Source organism: Equus quagga, chromosome 1 (genome assembly GCF_021613505.1).
Source record: "Equus quagga isolate Etosha38 chromosome 1, UCLA_HA_Equagga_1.0, whole genome shotgun sequence".
NCBI classification, from domain to species: domain Eukaryota; kingdom Metazoa; phylum Chordata; class Mammalia; order Perissodactyla; family Equidae; genus Equus; species Equus quagga.
This window is the reverse complement of record NC_060267.1, coordinates 183,358,926-183,373,260: the sequence shown is the minus strand read 5'-3', so window position 1 is coordinate 183,373,260 and position 14,335 is coordinate 183,358,926. Positions and strand designations below refer to the sequence as shown.

The 14,335-nt window shown below is 38.0% G+C and overlaps 1 protein-coding gene across 18 annotated transcripts in view; it reads right to left on the bottom strand.

Annotated features, from left to right (window-relative positions):
* MBNL1 (muscleblind like splicing regulator 1) overlaps positions 1-14,335 on the bottom strand; it is a 169,532-nt gene that overhangs the window by 153,504 nt on the left and 1,693 nt on the right. The gene's annotated exons all lie outside the window — the stretch shown is intronic.

Below are 14,335 nucleotides of genomic sequence, written 5' to 3'. Positions count from 1 at the left end.
GGTTTGAAGTGGCATAAGAGATATTTTTCTTTTACATGTAACAAATCTGTTCTCTATCATATGAGTTACCTTATAGCACAGAGAAATGAGAAATACTAAATTGCTTTCTAATATGAAAGCCCAAAGTCAAAACAATAAAAAAAGTACAATCCCATTTCTACCACCCCAAAATATCTCCTTTGACAAAAATTGCAGGTTTTATTTCTATAATTGTACTTATTTTTTTAAGTTCTCCTTCTTTCTTCTCTACTATCCTAGAAAAAGAAATGTTTTCTTCAAACAAATCCAAATACATCCAATACAATAATCTTATTAAATGAATAAATACACTCATTAAAAATAAACAATACATGGATAAAATAATATGTATGTATTGATTACATTAACAGTTTATTGACTCCATATGTAGCCGAGATATGGGGGAATACATGGAACCAGCTTTGAAGAATTTACTGCTTACCCAGGGACAAAATATTAACACACAAGCAGCTGTACATAAAGAAAGAAAGTGAGAAGCACACAGCAGGGATAACAATAAAGTTTGGTGAGTTAAAGGAGAGAGAGGTCGGGGTGGTTCGGGATGGATAAGACATCTGAGACGGACCTGGATGGATACTTCATCTGGTTAGAGACCAAAAGGGATGGTGATCCAGAGTGCAGGAATCCAGAGAGCAAAGGCAGGGAGACGGGGAAGCACAGAGCTGTACGGAGCACCCATGTGCAATGGGCTGGCAGGAGAGAAAGGCTGGAACCAAGTCAGTAAGAGCTTTGAGGGCCAAGCTGAAGAATTCGGCCTTCACTTCTTAATTAATTGGAATTCATCTATTCCAAGATTTCACCCAAGGGCAGAGCCAGAATATTTAACTAGACACCCTAAGGGCTAAGAACAAGACTATATGGGATATGAAGAGATCTTATTAAATAAACTTGAGACTTTTTTACTTCCTAAAGCTTTTGCTTTGGTTGCCAGAAAGCTGAGAGAGAAATTTAGTGCTCAATTTCATCTCAAGTACTTGTTTCATCTCTTTTCCTTCTAATTGATTTGTTATGTCTCTTTTTTACAGTCCTATTTTATGTGCCCTTTACTGTCGTAAGCCGACTCACATCCTTTTTTGATGGAGCGTACATCATACAAAAATAAAATTAAAGTAACATTTGTCCTGGTACCAGGTAAAGCTGTAGACGCAACACTTGAAGTTTCAGAAGGGAAAAGCGAAGTTAGAATTCACCCAACAGGTAAAGCTCATTTCTCTATACATATTTCCATGGAAGACGGACACATCGAATTAGGATACCCAGTTATCGCAGTTGAAAATTGCTCTAAAATCTACAGCTGTGGGTTCAGCAACCTACTTTCTTGCCTGGCTGTCCAGTCTGACCTTCCCTGTGAATCAGTGTTCCTACCATGATGCCAAAATGACCTTCTGAAACTTACAAGGTTTCCAAGGCTGCAGATATTTTCAGCTGCATCAGCCCTGGCTGTCACAGCATTCGGCATGATACTGAGTGGCGGCTCTGGAGGCTCCTGTGCTAGCCTGACCTTTTAAACTCACAAGACTGCGCTGCCACTCAAAACAGAGTTTTCTCTTTCTGCGTTACTTCGCGATGCTGTTTCTCTTAATTGTAAAGCAGCAATTCTAAGCATAAATTGGCACTGTTCTTTACATGAAAATAAAATACTTCACTTACAGTAAACCTAACATTGATACAGGCTTTAAAATAAATATTCACTGACATCTATAAATAATATTTGTTTAATTACTGAAAAGAAGATTCTAATTTTGTGGTAAGAAGAACTTTAATAATATGTCCTTATTTTTGCAACGGCCAATTTGAAATTTGAGAGATGTCTACATTTTATAATCATACTTTTATAATTGCATATGTTTACGTTAACCACTATGGATTCAATGCCTAGCACAGTGCCTAGGATATAAAAGAACCCAAATTAATATTTAAGTGAGTGTCGCAGAATCTGCATGTTTAATTATACTCCATTTATCACAGAACTGTTGAACTGAAATACAGGTGCTTAATTTTCTTGCCACAAATTAGTACATTAGGATGGAATATTGCTCTTAAAAAATATGCCTGAGAATTCTTGGTACTTGAAGGAAAAGTATTTTTCAAATCCGTTAACGTCAGGTCATTAACAAACAGAAAACTGTTGCTGTGTGAATAGGTTAAGGTTTAACACCAGTGGAAGAAAAGACCAATGGAAATCAAGTCATTAAGATACACGTTAAATTCTCAACAGGGGCCAGCCCGGTGGCGCAGCGCTGAAGTTCACACATGTCACTCTGGCGGCCCAGGGTTCGCCGGTTCGGATCTGGGTGCAGACCTACGCACTGCTTGTCAAGCCATGCTGTGGCAGGCGTCCCACATGAAAAGTAGAGGAAGATGGGCACGATGTTACCTCAGGGCCAGTCTTCCTCAGCAAAAAGAGGAGGATTGGCAGGAGATGTTAGCTCAGGGCTAATCTTCCTCAAGAAAAAAAAAGATTCTCAACAATAGTATCCAAAACCGTTGGATCTCAAGCCTTAATAACTATTAGAGGGTAATAATATATCTACACTTACACACATATATTGAAATATCTTTTGTTTTTCTTCTACTTAAAGTCCATGGCATACTGCATTTTCACAAGTCCTACTTGTAATCAGTGCAGAGAACCACAAAATGATATTAAATACAGTATTTCAGAACAAATTTATAAACTAATGTTAGTGAGTGAGCGTATCCCTTAGCTTCACACGTTTATTCTGTTCCATTGTTGGTTTAACTTGTGCACGACTTCATGGTCCTTTGTGGAATACACTGTACATAGAGATACAACACACACATAACACACATGTGGACATGCTCTAAATACTCTGCTAGGGCTTCAGGGGAAAGTGAGAAAAGTCAATCAGAAACCTCCAAGTGACTGTCAATTCGCAATGACATTTGGCTATTTTAATGTTGGCAACGGAATTCTATTTTTTAATGATGAGAGGAATGAACTGAATTACTCTGCCTCCAATAATGCAGGTGAATAAATTACAAGAGCACTCGCAGTACTCTTTTTGGGCTCAAGACACTTCTTAAAATATGCCACTTAAAGTCATTCCACTGAGCCACTGGCAGGGTGTTACGTCATTCAGAAGTGACATCAGAAACTTCACAGGTGTCCACGATGTTGAGTCTAAAAGTGGATTTTGCTGACCTTGGCGGGTGGTGGGGCAGAGGGTATTATGTGCGAGCGGTATCAATATTACGCAAACCTCACAGGCAGATCAGGCCACGTGACACAGCCCTCCTCTCCAAGCCCTGAAACGTCAAAGTCCTCCTCATCCCTTCTACTGCAGTATGATCATAATGCTTCCAAACCCGCCCCTCGCAGCCCACCTCCTTCATTAAGTCTTTCCAGAACTAACTTGGATTAGGATTCAAATCTACATTGCTGAGTATTTGTGTACTTGATTCGTACCATACGGATGGAAACAGGCCGACAAACAGAAAGACTGCGGGGTTGAGATCTCGACACTCCCAGTACCTTGTCACACGACCCTTGAACAAACTACCAGACCTCACCCTTGCTGAGCCCCCGTCTTCTCACCTGCGCCCCGGAGAGACGACAGCAGTGCATACATCTCACAGTGCTGGGTAAAAACCACGTGGGTCACACGTGTAAAGGAGTCAGTGCCTGCCAAGGAAGTGGCTAGTGTTATAATTATTATGATTGCTAACAGTCTGCTCTCTTCTGTTTCTTGTTTTGTTTCCATTATTGCACTATAAATGGACCTTTTTCTTTAGGCCATAAACTTCAGAAAAGCAGAAACTACATCCTTAATTTCTCTTGAAAATTTCAGTCAAAATCTTCTGGTGAAGCTTTTGATGCAGTGAGCTTTAAATAAATGTTTATGATTAAAAACGAATAATGGTAAGCGATAAAATAAAAATTCTGAGTTTTCTAACCTAGAAGGCAGATTAACTCCCGGAAACAAGGAACAAACACTTCACAGCTGAATGGGGTCTTAGAGAGCACGCCCAGTCACACTTTCACCATTTGAAAGTTTGGAAGCCAGCCTACAAAATGCAGCCTTATTTCCTGCACACAAAGAAAAGCCAGAGGAAAAAGAGCATCGTGTGCACATCTGAAACCCTTTGTCATTAAAGTGAAACACAGCGCACCTCTCCCTTATGGATTTTTCTGTTCTATCAACAAAAAAGTTGCAGGCTCTGAAACTTGACTGTCAATACTGAGTGTTTTAATCTCCTAGTCACAGTTAGCATGAAGAAGCTTCAGATGACTTATATGCCCCCATCTTTCTCCAAAAGAGACATTAGAAATAAATTAATCTCTTCTGTCTCACCTAGGACGACACTACGTTTGGGTCATGCTTATTTACCAAACACTTAAAAAAATAAATGGCTCAAATACTTAATCACATAATTTTAATAAATTATGAGTTGATTCTGTCTTTTCTACAATATACAAAGTATGTAAAGAGTTAATGTGTCTACTGGATGGTTTTAGGTAAATTCCCCACTCTGCCCACAGCAGCCTAACTTGGCTCCTCTGTGCCCACTTTGTTTTGCCCAGACGTTATTTCTGAACATTTCTATTGCCACACTGGAAACTGCTTTGAGAACAGGGCAGCTCTCACTCACATCTTTATCCTTCAAAGGACAGAGCATGATTGGTGGCACATGGACAACTGCACTCAATAAATACTGGCTCAATAAGAGTGCTTTCCTTGAGGCCAAAAGCAATGGCATAAGATTCTTCCACTTTCCTTCTCTAAACAATATATAATTTTATTTGCCATGTGTTCTAAATAGCTCTATGAAGAGAGGAATTTGTTAGCAAAGGGACATGCCTCCAACAGAACAAGTCTTCGATTAGTAGAGAGCACAGACGTGTGTGAAAATGATGCACGAGGAAAGCATAAAATAACCACAGGAGGATAATAAATGAATTCAGCATGCGCTGTGGAGTTACCCCTGTCATTTCTTGGGGAAATTTTTATGGCATCACATTACTGGTGTGAAAGTACATTATCTTCTGGAACTTCGCAAAACTTCCTCTGAGAAGATCCCAAATGCCAAGAGCAATGTTACCCAGGTCACACTACTCTGAGCTAACTTACCACATCTGCTGAAGACAGGAGGCCCAGAATATTGTTTTGTTTTTTATAAATCTAAGAAACACAGATTATAAGCATTGGTCAAATATATGCCATTTGTAATCCAATGTCAAAGCAAAAAGATGAAAATGTATTTGACAACCTTTTAAATTAAATTTATACCTTCTTGACTTATGTCAATTGTTGTATGGGCGAAATTTTAAAATTACTGTCTTATAAAGAGACTACATTCGTTCCCAGCAGAATCATAAGTCAAAGAACACTGGTTTTAAAATGAGAAAAGACCTGGCCTCCATCCAACTCAGCTGTTTGCCAGCTGTGTGAACTTAGGCAAGTAGGTTAACTTCTCTGAGTCTCAGTTTCCTCATCTCTATCAAGAGAAGGGTGGTTCCTGCCACAGAGGCCTGTTCCCTAATTGTTCGGCACCATCACCAAGTTGCCTGTTTTTCTGAAAAGAATGTAAATGAGCCATGCCTCATGGAGAGAAGAAGCTCAAACATGGTAGCTGGCTTCATGACCTCGAGCCTGCTCACACTGTTCCCCTCCATATTCTGAAAAGTGCCTAATCTCCAGGCCTGTGAGGAGCCAGCCCCTCCACACCGCACGCCCGGGCCACTCAGTCCCACCAGGATCTCCTTCTGTGAATTTCCTTCCTTCTTTGAATCTCCTCCTTTGGCACTCAATTGTACAGCGCCGATACTCATTGTACTGTTCGCTTTCCATGTCTTTCTCCCCAAATTTTACATGTCTAATTAAATGTCAAGAAGAATAGAAACTATGTAATTCCCCTCTGGATCCTCCTCTCCCGACCTGCTACAGTCTCTTAACTCTACCAAGTGCTCCAAAAATGTCTGTTAATTGATTATTTAGCAGAATGCAAAGAATGAACTGATTTCCCTATATAGCCTCATTATTAACACAGTAAAATAACTTTTTAAGTGAAGAGACCTCAGCATTTAGTAAACTTCAATCCATTATTGAGAAACAAACGCAATAATTTCTTCCTAAATAATATTTACTTTTAAAGTCCAATCCTCAGAAGCATATTTCTCAGAGTCATTTCCCACGTGCAATTTTCAGCAAATAGGGCCGTCAGAAAGCATTATGAAGAATTCTATTTGAAGCACGTATTTTTTCAACAGTCTCAATTATTGTTGTGGACATTTCAAATTATTTTTTGGAAAGGTGATGCAATACCTCAGAGAGACCACACCTGGTCAAAGGTCTGCTTGTATCTCTGTTGTTCACTTTTGCCACACTCACAGAATGTCTCAAACTCTTACAGATGGGTATGAGACCAAAAATGCCTTATCCGAATGCCACCAAGTTGACAACGCAGTTTTCCTTGAAATGTTTCAGCAACGAAATTCAAATAATGGCTCAAAATAATGTGGAGTAAATCTGTCTAGTTAAAAGTCACCCAATGAATAGAGATGGTAAAGAAGAATTCCTAATTTTAATACTATTTAGTCTTAGTTACTTAAAAGTCCTTCTAAGCACTTTCTAAGAATTATCTTAATGATATAACAAAACAGATGTTTACATTATCTTTCTAGTACAAGGCAAAAAGCAGATAAGGAAAAAAAAAAGTCTAGTAATAGAAAAAGGCACGTCGTAAGTGCGGCTTTCACATAATACCAACAGGCATATAAACAAAAGGCGAAATAAAGCACTGTTAACATTATTATCTCCAGCTCTACACAAACACGCTGTATTTATAGACATATCAACAGTGCAATTTTTTAAATTATTTTTCATTGATGTAGACCATCTAAATAAATAATAAGGGGTAAATATTTATAAATAGAATCTTTTTCTTGAGAACTGTCCTGATCTCCTGGGAATTTCTCTATGTATATTACATACAACATAATCTCTCAGTGCTCTGACATTTTCTGCTTAAACTACGTTAAGCTGTTTACTTGTACAAAGCATGTAAGGACTTTACGTAAAGCAGCCTATGAGGCCTCCTGTAAAGCTTTCTATTCCGTATGACATACAACTCTCCTCACAAGTGCAGATAACCACTAACCCAACGCAACCGCCTATTTATTCCCATATGTAAATCACTCTGTTTATAAGAGTGTCTGGTTATTAAGGATTTTTATTTCCAGGAAAAAGAATACCATGGTTATACTGATACCTTTCCTAAAATAGCAAGGTCTGAGAAGTATAAAGGTCAGCACATTGAGCACATTGCAAACTCATTTTATCATGTATCTGCCACCTGGTTTATCACGGAGGCTAGCTTACACCGGGCTCCGCAAGAACTTTAACAAGGCACCGGAACTGCCTGGCCAACAATGAGGCACTCATTCCATAAAGATGGAATTATGCTTACTGTAGAATTACCAACTTGGGATAAAGAATTTGGCGACCTTCTATAGTTCATTGCAGCCTGTGCTATAAAAGAGCTGGACACAGAAGAGAAATGTTTTAGGAATTTAACAGGTATCTTCTACTTAAGTTATAGCCCCGATAAAACATAATTTTAAGTGTTTTTCTCTTACTGATATTTTAAAATGTAGTTCTGTATACTAACAGAGCTCACAAGTAGCAATATGATGAGCAAGGATAACATCGAAGATTAAAATTTTAAATAAGGGACTTTTTATGAAAGCTTTAAAAATTCCTACTATATTTTAAAAATCATCTGTAATACCTCGCACTGCCTTTATTGTCCACACCTGATCAGCTGCTACATCCCATGGACCCAAGCCTGTGACTGTCCTCCTTTCCATGCCCTGTCATTACCCTCACTGAGTCCTCATCTCCATTCTGCCCACCCACCACCTCTGCTTCATCCTGTAATCTCCACTTCATCCTGCATGGCTCCTACTCTTCCTCTATAAAATGTCACAAAAGCACAACTGCTGTAAGGTGACTAGCCTAACCAAAGGGCCTCCTGTCTTCCCTACTGGGTGACACTTACTACCTGCTCAACGCCCTCCAGAGTGTAGCACCAATATGCCTTTCCCACCTGACTCCTCATTCCTTCCCACGCTATTGAGTGCCCCCCAGGGCTTGTCTCTCTAACCTCTTACTTTCTACCCATTCTTCTAGAGTTTCCACAAATGCTGTAGAAAGCACAACTCTTCTAGAGTATTCCAAATGTTTAGGGTCTCAATCTCCTACCAGTACCCAATACCAGTATTTTAGTCTGTTTTTATTCTTTTACATACAAGCACGGGTTCTAGAACTGGACTACCTTGGTTCAGCTCCTTGTTGTGCTACTTACTAGTTAAGTAACCTGAGCAACTAACTTGTCTGTGCCTCAGTTTCCCCATCAGGGAAAGTGAGACATTAACAGTACCTATATCTCACAGGGTTGTTCTGAGGAATACATGAATTAATTCATAAACCTTAACCTGGCACAGAGAAAGCAGTACAAAATGTTAGCAAGCCTTGTTACAGCAATTTTCCTCATCACTATCCTTTATCAATCATGGAAGCAAGACAAAAAAAATTGGCTAAAAAACATGGACATTGGAATAAACAAAAAAACAAGGCTCACAGCTCTGCAAATGATAAAAAGTGTTTTCTAGCCCTGCACTTAATCTTTAAGGTCACAAGGCCTATTTTACAGCTGTAAAAAAGATTAAATGAGATATTTTGTAAAGAAACGTATAGCAAGTGGCAACTTCTCTTATTAATTATTATTTACATGTTCATAATTTCACAGATGTAGAAATTAAGGACGGAAAGAGTACACAGTTTCTCCCAGGTCACATATCTGGTCAAATCTGGTAAAATAAAATCTAAACATTGTCAGGCTTGTCTGTGTCCCCACCACCCCAGAAAACTATTACTCCTTTCAAAAGATAGATAAAAATACAACAAATATATGAACATTCAATAATTTTTAAATGATAATGTTTATATCATCTCTTCTATTTACAAAATGTTCCACTTTGCAAAAACATGTTATCCCCCAATGAGGTCTGTTTTTGTTGTTTGACCTGCTCTGCAACAAACACTGGACTTTCCTAACAAATTTAGATATGGCGTTTATAGGAAGTGATGTTGGATGTTTTCATAACGTGGCTTTTTGAAACTAAAATTCAGTAAATAGAAATATCAGTGAGGGGTCTTTGGTTGGAGAACACTGAACTGCAAGATCAGGGCTTTTCCCACCCACTTTTCCCCCCGACAGCAGGCCCTATGCACTCCCATTCTCTGTATCTGTCTCCTAACCTGACCACCGCCCCCCACCACCACCTTTCCACGGTGATAGAGCTGTTCACCCACAAGAGTGCTAAAAGGTCATTGTAAAGGTAATTTTCTTGTAATCAGGAAAGATGGAAACAAATAAAATGTGAATGCATCATTATTACTATCATCGGCAAGGCTGAGAAACAGATTGTTGGATATATGATTAACATGTTTGAATATATGAGCTGTGAATGGCCTATAAGTTCTAATACTAAGTCAAGTTCAGAAAATGTCTTTAATGAAGTTCTAAATATGAATATGAACTGCTCAATGCCTTATTTTGGCATTCCTGCTGTTTAACGTGTTTATGATGTGTTTTGACTATTAAACTGTAAAGTCTTTCACTGTTTATATTCCCTCACACTCCCACTGCATACACTATTATTACCATACTTTTTAGAATTTTCTGGAAGAGTCTATTCAGTCACAATCATTGTAGACAGATGTTAGTATGCAGAGATTTTAAGCACAGAAAGTAGAAGCAATGTTACCACATCTTCCACAGACTATCTCCTTAAAATACTTGTGAATTATTTTTGAAAACTCACAAAATTGTGAAATTTCTACTGGTGTCTGAAACCATCAGCTACATCTTCTGTTTTTATTTTTTCCGCTTTTATTCACCGTCCGGTTAAATTGGATACTCTGGTTGTTTCTGATTAAAATCTCCTTGCTAATATATATTCCTCTCATGGCTGTTCATTATGCATTATACATTTCCTTTCCCAAAATGAAATCACTGCTTTTTTGGTATATTTTAATTTTATTTGCACCGCTTAACTTTCATATATAGATTTTTAGCAAATGACCTCGTTGTAACTGTCAGTTTACTATCAACCGAGCTTTCTCTTGGGCAAATTTTCCACATCCACTGTTCACCTCAATCACCCACTGTGGTTTCCTGATCTCTCTCTAACTATTTGGTGGCTTCAAAAGCTGATATTTTATGGTATTCAATAGTAAAACTAACAATAAAAGCTATCAATATTCTAAAATAGGACATTTTGAAATCTATTTCTACTAGAGAAATGAATTAAATAAATGACCTAGAACATGTAAAAAAATCCTGTCTGGATGTTAAATATAAACATATGAAAAATATGGAAATATCACTGAATAGATATAATTAATAGTGCTTTATCAGAGTAATATTTTTGTAAGGTTAAAAAATAAAGAACACCTTTTGTTTCCATTATTTAGGCATTAGGACTGTTCCCTTTATGACATGTATTGGTCAGCGCTACATGAAGACTTATCTTTCTTTATCTGAACTTCCAAACCATGCTACCAGCCACTGCTTATGAAACACCACTTTCTGCTTTAGTTATTTTCACAAGTCCTACTGCCCGTAGTACACTGCCCACTCTTTGAGGACACGGCGTATCTATATGAAGGCTGATGGCTCTCACTGATCCTAGCTTGCTATTTTTACCACAATACGTATTCATCTATAAACCAACTTTACAAAAGAAAATATCTCAAATCAGAAATGTAATGTTTATTTCATATGATTAAACTTTTCCCCATGATCCCAGACACTTGTTAGCTCTTTAAAACAAGTTTATTCTTAGTTAATAGCTCTGAAACTTTTTTAAAAATGAAAAGACAGAGAAAACCCAGTGTTAAATGCAAATTTTTTAAAAAACTCTTTGCAGGAGGAAATATCTTTATTTTGTGAATTTAGCTAAAGAGGGACTCGAATGGAGTTGATATCTGTATGGAAATCAGCCTTTGGATTACATAGTATTTACCAAAGCTCTTTTTAATAATATGATGTTATTTGATATCCAGATGATTTGAATAAATTGGCATTGTTTAGGGAAAACCTATATCTTCATACATACACTCATGTACAAATCATGTCCATGCTTCATGGGAGTATGTACCTTGTCAATTATTATTCACCTCTTTGGGTATATAAAAGATACATCTCTCGATTTCTTAAAACAATGGCAAAAGAGAAGAGAGTTTCCCTTTGGAGAATATCCCCTACTTGAAGCGTACTACTTATTTCAGAAACATCTTCGCCTTTTTAAAATAATTGATCTCAGTGGAAAAGAAATTCTCCACTCTACCCAATATGACTACATTTCATCTTGAAAGTAATAGATCCTGAGCTGTTTTAACAAAGGATAATCACGGAAACCTAGAGTAAAATCTCAAAAATAGTGGGAAAAGTACCAAATACATAATGCCCAATAATCTAACACAAATCCATCAAAGATTCTTCACTTTTATAGATGTCATAGGCATGTGTGGTAAGATGCCTCTCAAAAAACACAAATAATTACCTGCAACAGATGTACTGGAATCACTAAAGCTCTAACTATAATATGTAGAAAACTGCAACCATGTATTTGCTAGGGGTTTTTTCAAGGAGATAGCTGTAATAATTTCCCTACCTCAAACCTAAAAATACAAAATATGTCTAGAGATATTTAAGGCCACACGTCAACAGCTCTTCTTGAATCCTCTGCTTTGCAATCAATAATTCTCCAGCCACTAGTGAATATGCTCCATGACTCATCAAAAACGGTATACGCAGTCAATGGGGATCATTGTTCCCCTCATGCTCCACACATGCGTTGACACTGACAGCAGTTATGCCTCCTATAGTGGGAGACAGCATCAAGATGGCACCAAGCCGGGAGGCAACTCCTCTGAGGTTCTCTATAAAATTGCCCCACCCAAAGGGGAACCCACTACATCCATCCTGTCTTACATCTTTGGCATCCTTCAAGGAAATAAAAGTAGGCATACTTTATATGGATGGAAAGCGACTGCATTTTTTCAGCTTCACACTCACTGTGCATGGCAAAATGTACTTCAGTTATGAAAATATCTGGAAGGAATGTTTCCAGGACCTATGCCATTGTGCTCTGTTTACCAGTCAGATGCTTTCTCAAGAATGTGTTCAAATTACAAAGACAACATCTCCGTGTATAGGAATTCTTCAAAGCCCATAACATGACTGCAGAAACATATTTTCACATTTCCTAACATTCGAACGCATGCCCTCTTCCCCACAGGTGAAAACCCTTCAATCTCACACATCCATCAAACTATGATTAACATTTGGTCAGGAGTTTGTCTGGACTGATTTGATGTTTTTATTTTCTAAGGAAGGAAAGTCACAGAAAAGGAAAATACATATTAAGCATTTGAGGATAATTGCTATTTACTGAAAACTCTATTTTAAAATCAATTTTAGTGACTCGTCTAAGTTTGGTAACTTCAGGACAATGATAACTCTAGTGTCTCTAGAATGTTCCTAAGTAGCAATCATACTCTGTTCTGGCCTTTGAGAGGTGTTAAGACTCATCCCCTAATTATAAGCCTTTTCTCTGTGATTGCTACCTCACCACTAAATCTCCAAACTAAATACTAGTTTTGAGGAAATAAAAATAGATGTTTGGTGTGTTTTCTCAAATTTTGGTTACAATGGATAAGAAAGACGAGGTATTTCTATGTATAATAAACTTCTTTAGCTTGTAAAAATAAGAGTCCATTTTGTTGTGTTCTGACCAGCAAACTCTTTAGGCTTTCTCTCAGAATACTGCTTTCCTGCTTCATTCTAGAACAGCACTGCCCATTAGAAATACCACGCATGCCACATTTGACACTTTAAGTTTCCTAGTAGGCGCATTAAAAAAGCAACGGGTGAAATTAATCTAACAATATATTCTATTGAAACCAATACATCCCAAATATTATCACTCTAACAAATAATCAATATAAAGATATTAATCAGATGTTTTACATTCTTTCCTTCCTACGAAGTTTTCAAAACCCAGTATGTATTTTCCACTTCGAGCAAATCTCAGCCCAGATGAGCCACACTTCAAGTGCTCAACAGCCACATGGGGCTAGTGGCTACTGCAGTGGACAGCACATTCTACATTTCCAAAAATATGAAGTTTATATGCTTTAACATCTTCCTAGGTAACATCCTCTGTGATGGGTATTGCTGTTAGAATTTCATATTTAGCAAACATTTAAGTGAATGTACTCCACTTCCTCCCTCCCCTCCGTGACCCTCATATCTGCTGCCCAGCCTGCTGTCTCTTTCTTAGCGTGTAAGAAACTCCAATTGCCTTTTCTTTGGAGCCTCTCCTAAGCAAGATGTGAGATGCTTTCTAATCTGCGCATCTTCTATCACCAAGCAGAAAGCCAGAAGGTGCAGCAAAGCTCCTTTCTCTGGTTCCATAAATAGATGTATCAAGAACAGACCTAATGTATGGCGACAATGATAAATGCAAGGGCAATATTTCTGCTTACAATGAAGATAGGAAATTCTATATAATAAAGTAACACACTCTTCCTCAATGAGAAATGCGATTTTACTCTTTTTTTCTCCCCAGGAGAAACCTTGGGATATTCTGTTCCTGCTCTGGAACAGAACCCAGTGTTTCATTTCATAGGAATTCTGTGCCCAGAGGAAGAAGAGAATTTTGGAATCAAAATTTAATGAATTCAACTTGGAGTCTCAGTATGCCTCAAATGTGGGGATGCAAACACAAGCAGTAATATCTCAAACCATAAAACACTCCAGCGTCTCTCTTGGCACTGCTGCACAGAGTATCACGCTTATGTGTATCTACACACAGATTTGTTCTTGGTTACATGAGAAGAAAATTAAACTAGGCACATGTGAGGCTGAATCTCCTAGCAATAATAAAACCTGATGATTATGTCTTAAGTGACACTGTAATTATCGACGGATGGATGAACAGGTTTTCTGGTGCTGACCCAACCTGTTCCCTAAAATACAAAAGGCAGCTTTTGTAGTGCTCGGCGAGGAAACCCCTTATTAAACAAACAGAACTAGAAGCTATGTCCACATTTTCAAAGAAGGGCTAACAACACAGTAATCCAAAAACATTTCACGCCATGCACCATACACAGCACGGATGAAACTCAGAACGCTGTAAGCTTCCTAAAAAAGTCCTGAGCTACAGTTGTCCCCAACTTTAAGAAAGCAAAGATACAAGTGA